General features: G+C 59.5%; 2 non-coding genes across 2 annotated transcripts; both read left to right on the top strand.

The window, feature by feature from the left end:
* Positions 1–5813: 5813 nt before the first annotated feature.
* LOC142795153 (small subunit ribosomal RNA) lies at positions 5814–7628 on the top strand. The gene has a single exon (XR_012892806.1). It is a non-coding gene; the product is annotated as a small subunit ribosomal RNA (ribosomal RNA).
* A 1719-nt stretch (positions 7629–9347) lies between these two features.
* On the top strand, positions 9348–9500 carry LOC142795151 (5.8S ribosomal RNA). Its single transcript, XR_012892804.1, has one exon. It is a non-coding gene; the product is annotated as a 5.8S ribosomal RNA (ribosomal RNA).
* Positions 9501–10189: the final 689 nt, after the last annotated feature.

Here is a 10189-nt window from a genome sequence, read left to right as displayed (position 1 = left end):
CTCGATCGCCATGTCTGTTTGCCACAGTTTTCCCGGTGGTGCCGCACCCGGGCTTGCCCCGGCAGACGCGTTTTTTTTTTTTCTTTTCGCCCCGGCTGACGCAGTTTTCGCCCCGCCCCGGCTGACGCGGTTTCGTGCCGCCCCGGCAGACGCGGTTTTTTGCGCCGCCCCGGCTGACGCGGTTTTTGCCGCCCCGGCTGACGCAGTTCGGACTTTGCACTTTTTGGCTGAGCCTGGCTGGCGGCCCACTCACTCGATCGCCATGTCTGTTTGCCACAGTTTTCCCGGTGGTGCCGCACCCGGGCTCGCCCCGGCAGACGCGTTTTTTTTTTTTCCTTCGCCCCGGCAGACGTGGTTCCCCCCCCCCCCCTCCGTCTTTCTTTTTGTTTTTTTTTTCGCCGCGGCTGAAGTGGATTTTTCGGTGCCTCGACGCCCCGGTAGTCGCGGTTTTTCCGTTTCCGCACGGCCCCGGCTGACGCTGCTCGGTCACAGTCGCCTTTTGTGAGGATTGCAGACTTCTTGAGCGCGGGTGTTTTTTTTTTTGTTGTTGTTGTTGTTTTATTACGCATTCGCTCCAGCAGACGCTGTTTAGACTTTTTGTTTCCTCTTTTATCCTGCGACGAGGTGACGAGGTTTATTCGGTGCCCCGCCGCCCCGGCTGAAGTGATTTTTCCTGTCCCGTGCCGCCCCGGCTGACGCGGTTGGGACTTCGCGTTTGTTCGGCCGCCACGGGTTTTGGCGCACTCGCTCGGTTGCTTGTTGTTGCCACTTGTTGCGAACCCAGGTTTCTTGAGCGAGCGCGGGCGTTTTTTCTTCCTTTCTTTCTTTGTTCTATGTGTTAGCGAATCGGCCTTTAATATCACACGAGGACTCACAACCAACAATTTTCAGTTTGAAGTGTAAAAAATCTGCAGGTGTTGACGTAACTGACTTGCCCCGTACCCTTGAGTACATCCATGAAGTTCTCGTAGTACTACTAAATCGCATTATTCCAAGTGGAGAAATTCCCATAAACTTGCAAACCTCTACACGAAAATCGGTGCGCGTGATAAAGTTGAAAATTATCGTCCGATATCAAATGTGCCTTCTATAACACAAATTCTAGGAAAAAAAAAAAAAAACACTTGTTCGCCGTTCTCTGCGCCGTGACTGGCAGCACTCCGGCGAAGCGAAACGGGGTCGATTCGAGCACGATATCGGCGTCTTTCGACGTGCTCGCCGGCGACCGTCGCACGAGTACGTCGCACGAGCGCGTCTGCCGGGGCGCCGTTTGCGAAGCCGACGCAAAAGTGGGAACCGCCGCTCGGATGATCGCCGCTTTCGGCAGAGTGAGTGTTGGCACTCCGGGGAAGCGAAACAGCGTGAATGCGCCCACGAAATCGGCGTATTTTGAAGTGCCCGCCGGCGACCGTCGCACGAGTACGGTAAACCGCGTCAGCCGGGGCGTAGTTCGGGACGCCGACGAAAAAGTGGGAAGCGCAACTCGGATCTTCGCCGTTTTTGCAGGAGTGAGTGGCGGCCCTCCTGCGAGACCAAGAAGCATCGATTCGTGCACGAATTCGGCGCCTTTCGACGTGATCGCCGGCGACCGTCGCTCGAGTAGGGCAAACCGCGTCTGCCGGGGCGGGCTTCGGGACGCCGATGCGAAAGTGGGAAACGCTGCTCGGATGTTCGCCGTTTTTGGCCGAGTGAGTGCTGGCACTCGGGCGAAGCCAAACGGGGCCGATTACGGCACGATATCGGCGTCTTTCGACGTGCCCGGCGGCGACCGTCGCACGAGTACGGTAAACCGCGTCAGCCCGGGCGGAGTTCGGGACGCCGATGCGAAAGTGGAGAACGCCGCTCGGATCTTCGCCGTTTTTGGAGGAGTGAGTGGCGGCACTCCGGAGAAGCCAAGGAGCGCCAATTAGCGCACGATATCGGCGTCTTTCGACGCGCTCGCCGGCGACCGTCGAACGAGTAGGGCAAACCGCGTCTGCCGGGGCGGGGTTTACGACGCCGACGCAAAAGTGGGAACCGCCGCTCGGATGTTGGCCGTTTTTGGCAGAGTGAGTGCTGGCACACCGGCGACGCGAAAGAGCGCGAAAGCGCCCACGAAAGTGGCGTATTTGGACGTGCTTGACGGCGACCGCTGCAGGAGTACGAAAAACCACGTCAGCCGGGGCGAGCGACCCACGGCGGTCTGGGTGCTTATCGCTGCTATTATAGGGGCACCCCGGCAGACGCAGAAAAAAAAAATTTTTTTTCGACCTTCTTTTTTGCTGGTCGAGCTCGGGTAACCCAGGTCGCAATGGGAGCCGCGCACGAAAGCGGCGTCGCGAGACGCGTTCGCGGTCGCTAGTCGCACGAGCTCGGCAACCGCGTCAGCCGGCGCGGAGTTCGGGATGCCGACGGCTAAGTGGGTACCGCTGCTCGGATGTTCGCCGTTTTTGGCCGAGTGAGTGCTGGCACTCCGGCGAAGCGAAACGGGGCCGATTCGGGCACGATATCGGCGTATTTCGACGTGCTCGCCGGCGACCGTCGCACGAGTACGGCAAAGCGCGTCTGCCGGGGCGAGGTTTGCGATGCCGACGAAAAAGTGGGAAGCGCCGCTCGGATCTTCGCCGTTTTTGCAGGAGTGAGTGGCGGCCCTCCTGCGAGACCAAGAAGCATCGACTCGCGCACGATATCGGTGTCTTTCGACGTGCCCGCCGGCCACCGCCGCACGAGTACGGCAAACCGCGTATGCCGGGGCGGGGTTGGCGACGCCGACGCAAAAGTGGGAACCGCCACTAGGATGTTCGCCGTTTTTGGCAGAGTGAGTGCTGGCACACCGGCGACGCGAAAGAGCGCGAAAGCGCCCACGAAAGTGGCGTATTTGGACGTGCTTGACGGCGACCGCTGCAGGAGTACGAAAAACCACGTCAGCCGGGGCGAGCGACCCACGGCGGTCTGGGTGCTTATCGCTGCTATTATAGGGGCACCCCGGCAGACGCAGAAAAAAAAAATTTTTTTTCGACCTTCTTTTTTGCTGGTCGAGCTCGGGTAACCCAGGTCGCAATGGGAGCCGCGCACGAAAGCGGCGTCGCGAGACGCGTTCGCGGTCGCTAGTCGCACGAGCTCGGCAACCGCGTCAGCCGGCGCGGAGTTCGGGATGCCGACGGCTAAGTGGGTACCGCTGCTCGGATGTTCGCCGTTTTTGGCCGAGTGAGTGCTGGCACTCCGGCGAAGCGAAACGGGGCCGATTCGGGCACGATATCGGCGTATTTCGACGTGCTCGCCGGCGACCGTCGCACGAGTACGGCAAAGCGCGTCTGCCGGGGCGAGGTTTGCGATGCCGACGAAAAAGTGGGAAGCGCCGCTCGGATCTTCGCCGTTTTTGCAGGAGTGAGTGGCGGCCCTCCTGCGAGACCAAGAAGCATCGACTCGCGCACGATATCGGTGTCTTTCGACGTGCCCGCCGGCCACCGCCGCACGAGTACGGCAAACCGCGTATGCCGGGGCGGGGTTGGCGACGCCGACGCAAAAGTGGGAACCGCCACTAGGATGTTCGCCGTTTTTGGCAGAGTGAGTGCTGGCACTCCGGCGAAGCGAAAGAGCGCGAATGCGCCCACGAAAGTGGCGTGTTTGGACGTGCTTGACGACGACCACCGCAGGAAAACGAAAAACCACGTCAGCCGGGGCGAGCGACCCATGGCGGTCTGGGTGCTTATCGCTGCTATTATAGGGGCACCCCGGCAGACGCAAAAAAAAAAAAAAATTTTTTTTCGACATTCTTTCTTGCTCGTCGACCTCGGGTGACCCAGGTCGCAGTGGGAGCCGCGCACGAAAGCGGCGTCGCGAGACGGCTTCGCGGTCGCTAGTCGCACGAGCTCGGCAACCGCGTCTGCCGGGGCGGAGTTCGGGACGCCGACGGCTAAGTGGGAACCGCCGCTCGGATGTTCGCCGTTTGTGGCCGAGTGAGTGCTGGCACTCCGGCGAAGCCAAACGGGGCCGATTCCGGCACGATATCGGCGTCTTTCTACGTGCTCGCCGGCGACCGTCGCACGAGTACGGCAAAGTGCGTCTGCCGGGGCGGGGTTTGCGACGCGTACGCAATAGTGAGAACCGTCGCTCGGATGTTCGTCGTCTTTCGCCGAGCCAGTGCTGGCACTCCGGCGAAGCCGAACGGAGCCGATTCGGGCACGATATCGGCGTCTTTCCACGTGCTCGCCGGCGACCGTCGCACGAGTACGGTAAACCGCGTCAGCCGGGGCGGAGTTCGGGACGCCGATGCGAAAGTGGGAAGCGCCGCTCGGATCTTCGCCGTTTTTGGAGGAGTCAGTGGCGGCACTCCGGTGAAGCCAAGGTGCGCCAATTCGCGCACGATATCGGCGTCTTTCGACGTGCCCGCCGGCCACCGTCGCACGAGTACGGCAAACCTCGTCTGCCGGGGCGGGGTTTGCGACGCCGACGCAAAAGTGGGAACCGCCGCTCGGATGTTCGCCGTTTTTGGCAGAGTGAGTGCTGGCACTCCGGCGAAGCGAAAGAGCGTGAATGCGCCCACGAAAGTAGCGTATTTGGACGTGCTTGACGGCGACCGCCGCAGGAGTACGAAAAACCACGTCAGCCGGGGCGAGCGACCCACGGCGGTCTGGGTGCTTATCGCTGCTATTATAGGGGCACCCCGGCAGACGCAGAAAGAAAAAAAAAAAAAAAATGGGGACATGGCGTGCGTCACCGTGCGGCTTCGCAGCGTTGCCGAAGTCGCCGAGCCCTTCGACTGAGCCGAACGGCGGACAGGGAACGTTGGTCGGCCGTTCTAACCTGTCGGTGCCACGCCGAGACGTCGTTAAGGAAAACCGCGTCGTGGGCCTCTACGACGCCGTCGAGTCGTTGTACGTTTGGTGTCCAGCGTGTCGGCGGCGAGTAGCGGACACGTCGTTCACGACTTCGGTCTTTCGCAGTCGACGCGAACTTGCGGAGAGTCGTGGTGCCTCACGTTTTCGGCAGAAACCGCGGCGGAATTTTCCCGTGCGTGCGCGCACGACCTCGGTGCTGTGCCGTCAGCGTAGTGTTGCACAAACTCGTGGCCTACCCAAGGTGCGGTACGTTTGCGGCCGTATCCTCGGTGGGAATTTCGTGAGTAGGGTCGCAAATTCTACGACCTCGGCGGGTTTGAGAGCGACGTAGACTTGTGGCACGCTCAACGTGCCACACGTTTCGGGGCACACCCGCGGTGAAATTTTCTCGAGTACGCTCGTATTAGTGCCCAAGGAGGTCTGGGTACTTATCGCTGCTATTATGTGGGGGTTCTCGTGAGCGGCGTACGCGAAAGCGACCGGGTGTCTGATATGCGGCGGGCTTCGGCCTCGTCAAGCGTGTCCTCGGGTCTGCTCCAGGGGAATCCACGGCAGTCGTCTGCAGCCTCATCCGCTTGATGCGTTAGGGGCTGGTTGTCGGACGGTGCCGTTTTACCACGATATCGAGGTGTGTTCCGTGTCGTCCTCGGGCGATTCAGATGCGAAAGCGCCGAAGACGCGGGCGTGACCCGTCGTCTGGCGGCTTTGCAGTCTCGGCTCCGTTGCTAGTTCCGGCCGGTCCACCGACAGTGCAGCGGGCTTGGGCAACCCGCACGGCGCGACCGAGTCGATGCAACGAAAAAGAGCGAGCATGAACGTGCTTCTTGCCGCACGGCTCCCACTCGTCTTTCGGGAAGGTTGTGCCGTAGCGAGCTCGAACGCCGTCATCTCGGAGTGCAAAATAAGCGTGTTGGGGCGCCTGAAGGTGGCCTCCGCCGCACACAGACTGCGTCCGGCCCGCCGAAGGCGAGGACGGACGCGCAGTCGAACGATTACCTGGTTGATCCTGCCAGTAATCATATGCTTGTCTCAAAGATTAAGCCATGCATGTCTAAGTACATGCCGAAATAAGGCGAAACCGCGAATGGCTCATTAAATCAGTTATGGTTCCTTAGATCGTTTCTTCCTACTTGGATAACTGTGGCAATTCTAGAGCTAATACATGCAGTGAGCCTGGAGCCCTTTGGGTAACGGGTGCTTTTATTAGACCAAGATCGATCGGGTTTCGGCCCGTATTGTGTGGTGACTCTGGATAACTTTGTGCTGATCGCATGGCCACGAGCCGGCGACGTTTCTTTCAAGTGTCTGCCTTATCAACTTTCGATGGTAGGTTACTTGCTTACCATGGTTGTTACGGGTAACGGAGAATCAGGGTTCGATTCCGGAGAGGGAGCCTGAGAAACGGCTACCACATCCAAGGAAGGCAGCAGGCGCGCAAATTACCCACTCCCGGCACGGGGAGGTAGTGACGAAAAATAACAATACGGGACTCTTTTGAGGCCCCGTAATTGAAATGAGTACACTCTAAATCCTTTAACGAGGATCAATTGGAGGGCAAGTCTGGTGCCAGCAGCCGCGGTAATTCCAGCTCCAATAGCGTATACTAAAGCTGCTGCGGTTAAAAAGCTCGTAGTTGGATCTCAGTTCCAGACGAGTAGTGCATCTACCCGATGCGACGGCTCGGACTGAACATCATGCCGGTTCTTTCTTGGTGCACTTCATTGTGTGCCTCGAGATGGCCGGTGCTTTTACTTTGAAAAAATTAGAGTGCTCAACGCAGGCGAGTCGCCTGAATAAACTTGCATGGAATAATAGAACAAGACCTCGTTTCTGTTCTGTTGGTTTTTGGAATACGAGGTAATGATTAAGAGGGACGGACGGGGGCATTCGTATTGCGGCGCTAGAGGTGAAATTCTTGGACCGTCGCAAGACGAACTACTGCGAAAGCATTTGCCAAGAATGTTTTCATTGATCAAGAACGAAAGTCAGAGGTTCGAAGGCGATCAGATACCGCCCTAGTTCTGACCATAAACGATGCCAACCAGCGATCCGCCTGAGTTACTCAAATGACTCGGCGGGCAGCTTCCGGGAAACCAAAGTATTTGGGTTCCGGGGGAAGTATGGTTGCAAAGCTGAAACTTAAAGGAATTGACGGAAGGGCACCACCAGGAGTGGAGCCTGCGGCTTAATTTGACTCAACACGGGAAAACTTACCCGGCCCGGACACTGGGAGGATTGACAGATTGAGAGCTCTTTCTTGATTCGGTGGATGGTGGTGCATGGCCGTTCTTAGTTGGTGGAGCGATTTGTCTGGTTAATTCCGATAACGAACGAGACTCTAGCCTATTAAATAGGTGCGGGGTTCCCAGCACCTTACAACCTTCTTAGAGGGACAAGCGGCTCCTAGCCGCACGAAACAGAGCAATAACAGGTCTGTGATGCCCTTAGATGTCCGGGGCCGCACGCGCGCTACACTGAAGGAAGCAGCGTGTCTTTATCCCTGTCTGAAAAGACTGGGTAACCCGTGGAACTTCTTTCGTGATTGGGATAGGGGCTTGCAATTGTTCCCCTTGAACGAGGAATTCCCAGTAAGCGCGAGTCATAAGCTCGCGTTGATTACGTCCCTGCCCTTTGTACACACCGCCCGTCGCTACTACCGATTGAATGATTTAGTGAGGTCTTCGGACCGATGTCCGGCGCGGCCTTTCGGTTGCGCCGGTCTGTTGGAAAGATGACCAAACTTGATCATTTAGAGGAAGTAAAAGTCGTAACAAGGTTTCCGTAGGTGAACCTGCGGAAGGATCATTAACGGATTGTGAAGGGTGAGCGCCTCAGCTGCGTCTGCGCCCGACACTTTCTGCCGCTGACCCCGTTTGGACGCGGGGTCGGCTTTTCCCCACGGGGCTGCCTGAATGTGGAGCGGCACCCCGTGACAAATTGTTGCGCCCAGCGGACGCCAACACCGCGACCTTGGACGGTCGGCCAGGTGGCGGACGCGGGTACAAACGGCGCAACGCACTCATAGGTCGGCTTTCGACCCGCCACTGCACCGTGGCTCGAAGCGCTCGAAATGCGCGACCCGACCGCTGCGGGACCGCCTAGTACTGTAAACAGGAGCGGCGGAGCGCGAACGGCGAGTCGTGGTTACGTCGGTAGAAGGCGAGGCTGCGCGTTCCCGAAACGCCAGCCGAGTGCCCTCCCGACCGTTCGAGCGTGCAAGAACGAGACCCGACAATCGCGCGGCGACTGCCAAGTACGAGAGGAACGGCACAAGCGTCGGCGGTCGGTCAAGGAACTGGCGATGTGACGGGTCCGCTGTGCACCAGTGCATACCGTCCCGCCGTCCGCGGCAAGCGCCTCCGCGTCCTCGGGTGACGGAGGCTGCCGGTCGGTTCTTGCAGGCGAGGGATCTCGCTGGCACCGGTTCGCGTTGACGCGCGGCCGGTCATGGCACGGCGATGCGACGGCCGAGGTGCGCAGTACTCGATGGAGGAACCGCACGCTCCGATGACCGTCCCGCCCTCCGCGGCGTATGCGTACCGACCGTAATGGTTGCAGCAGCGCCGGCCGGCTTTTGAATTCGCCACACGAAACACGGTGCGAGATCGCGGTTAGGGGAGCGTCGACGTTGCCAGGCGTTTTGCTTGCTGCCGAGGGAAAGGCGGCACGGCCACGTCGCGCTCGTCGCGATTAGCGGGTCTGCGCGCTTTGGGAAGGTGCCGCAACGACTTGCCGAAAGAGGAAGCACGGAAGAACGAGGGACTTGGACGTCCCGACAATTGAACGCACTTGCGGCCAGGCCCTTGCTGGCTTCGTTCTTCCGCCTCGAGTAGGCTCGTACGCGGCTCCGGCGCCGAAAGTGGTCCTTGGCACCGACTTCGGTGGACGTGGGAAGTGCCGCGCAAGTACGGCGCGCCTGGCTCCACCTGTTGGCTAAAGTAGGCAGCCGGATCGGCATTTTGGTGTGCGGTGGCAAACCGTGGATGCGAAAAAAGCTTGTGCGATTTCGTGGAACAAAAAGCGGGGGTCCCCCTTTTTATGCGGAGGAGACCGACCCGCCTGCCGTGGTGAACCGCGACGCCACGGTAAAAACGGGAGAGGCTTGTCGATGGGACCGTGCATCCCGCGCTCCACGGAGGCCGGGAGGCGGCCGCCCGAGGAAATGTGTAGCCGTCGAGGCCCGCATCTGCGTGCACTCTTATCCAAATGGGTGTACCGCAGGCATTTTCTGGTTAGGCGGGCCAATGAGAGCGAGCACACAACGATACCTACGGGTCCGGCTTGGAGAACCGGCTTCGACGCCTCCCGAGTATTTATAGAGGGGTGGACCACGAAAGCACTCGCAAGTAGCGAAAGCGAAACGCCGTCCGAAACACACCGTTTGCTCGATTTGCGGCAGCCGAAAAAGGCGCGGCAGAGTTTTGGAGTCCAAGCGTGCGCTGAAAAGCGCCCTTCTTGGCCACTGTTTGGCCGAGTGCCAGAAACGTTTGGTTTTGACTGTACGGAATTGAACAAACACTTTTTCACGACTCTAAGCGGTGGATCACTCGGTTCTCGGGTCGATGAAGAACGCAGCCAGCTGCGAGACTTGGTGTGAATTGCAGGACACACTGAGCACTGATTCTTTGAACGCACATTGCGGCCTTGGGTCTTCCCTTGGCTTCGTCTGTCTGAGGGTCGGATCACATATCAAGAGAGCCTTCGGCGCACAAGGGAACGTGAGCCGTCGACTCGTTTTGACCGCGTCGGCAACACGGACAGCACGCTGAACACCTCACAGCGAGCGCCAACAGCGGCCACTCAAGGGCGAGACGGTGGCGACCGTCGTGCCAGAGCCCAACCGAAACGGGGGCGACCGACTGCATTGAGGATGTGGCACCTCGTTGAGACCGCCGCAGGACTTCGAGTCGGAAGGAAGCCTGCAGGGAAAGTGCGGTCGAGGTTGCGTACTCCTCTCTGCGACCGGGCGCGCAAGAGCTGCGAGAGCCACGGACGCGCAACTTTAACGCACGGTAAACACGAGGAGCGAAAGCCGGCCAGCAAAGCTTCTCCAGCCGTGCGCAAAGTGCGCGAGATCGCAGCCTTGCGTTGCGCTTGTTGCCCTCGAAGTAAGCAGGGTGTCCCGTAGACCGGGCGCTCGAACACGCTGCGGGGCCGTGCCTCCTCCAGGCTTTGCCGCGCGAACAGGGAACGTTCGCGCGCAAAGCGCAGGGAGGTGAGGAGGCTGCGCCCGACGTTTGCGGTTCGCTGCGTACGCGGTTGATGCGGAGAGCACGGCGCGACGACTTGCCGCGAAGCGGAAAAAGTCTCCCGCACGAGTTGGCGAAACGTTGGCGAAGCTTAAGGCGTTCTCGTCGTAGTCCGCCGTC

The sequence above is a fragment of the Rhipicephalus microplus genome, unplaced genomic scaffold (assembly GCF_043290135.1).
Source record: "Rhipicephalus microplus isolate Deutch F79 unplaced genomic scaffold, USDA_Rmic scaffold_568, whole genome shotgun sequence".
In the NCBI taxonomy this organism is placed as follows: Eukaryota; Metazoa; Arthropoda; class Arachnida; order Ixodida; family Ixodidae; genus Rhipicephalus; species Rhipicephalus microplus.
Note: the sequence above shows the minus strand (reverse complement) of the source record. Positions and strands in the feature narration are given on the sequence as shown.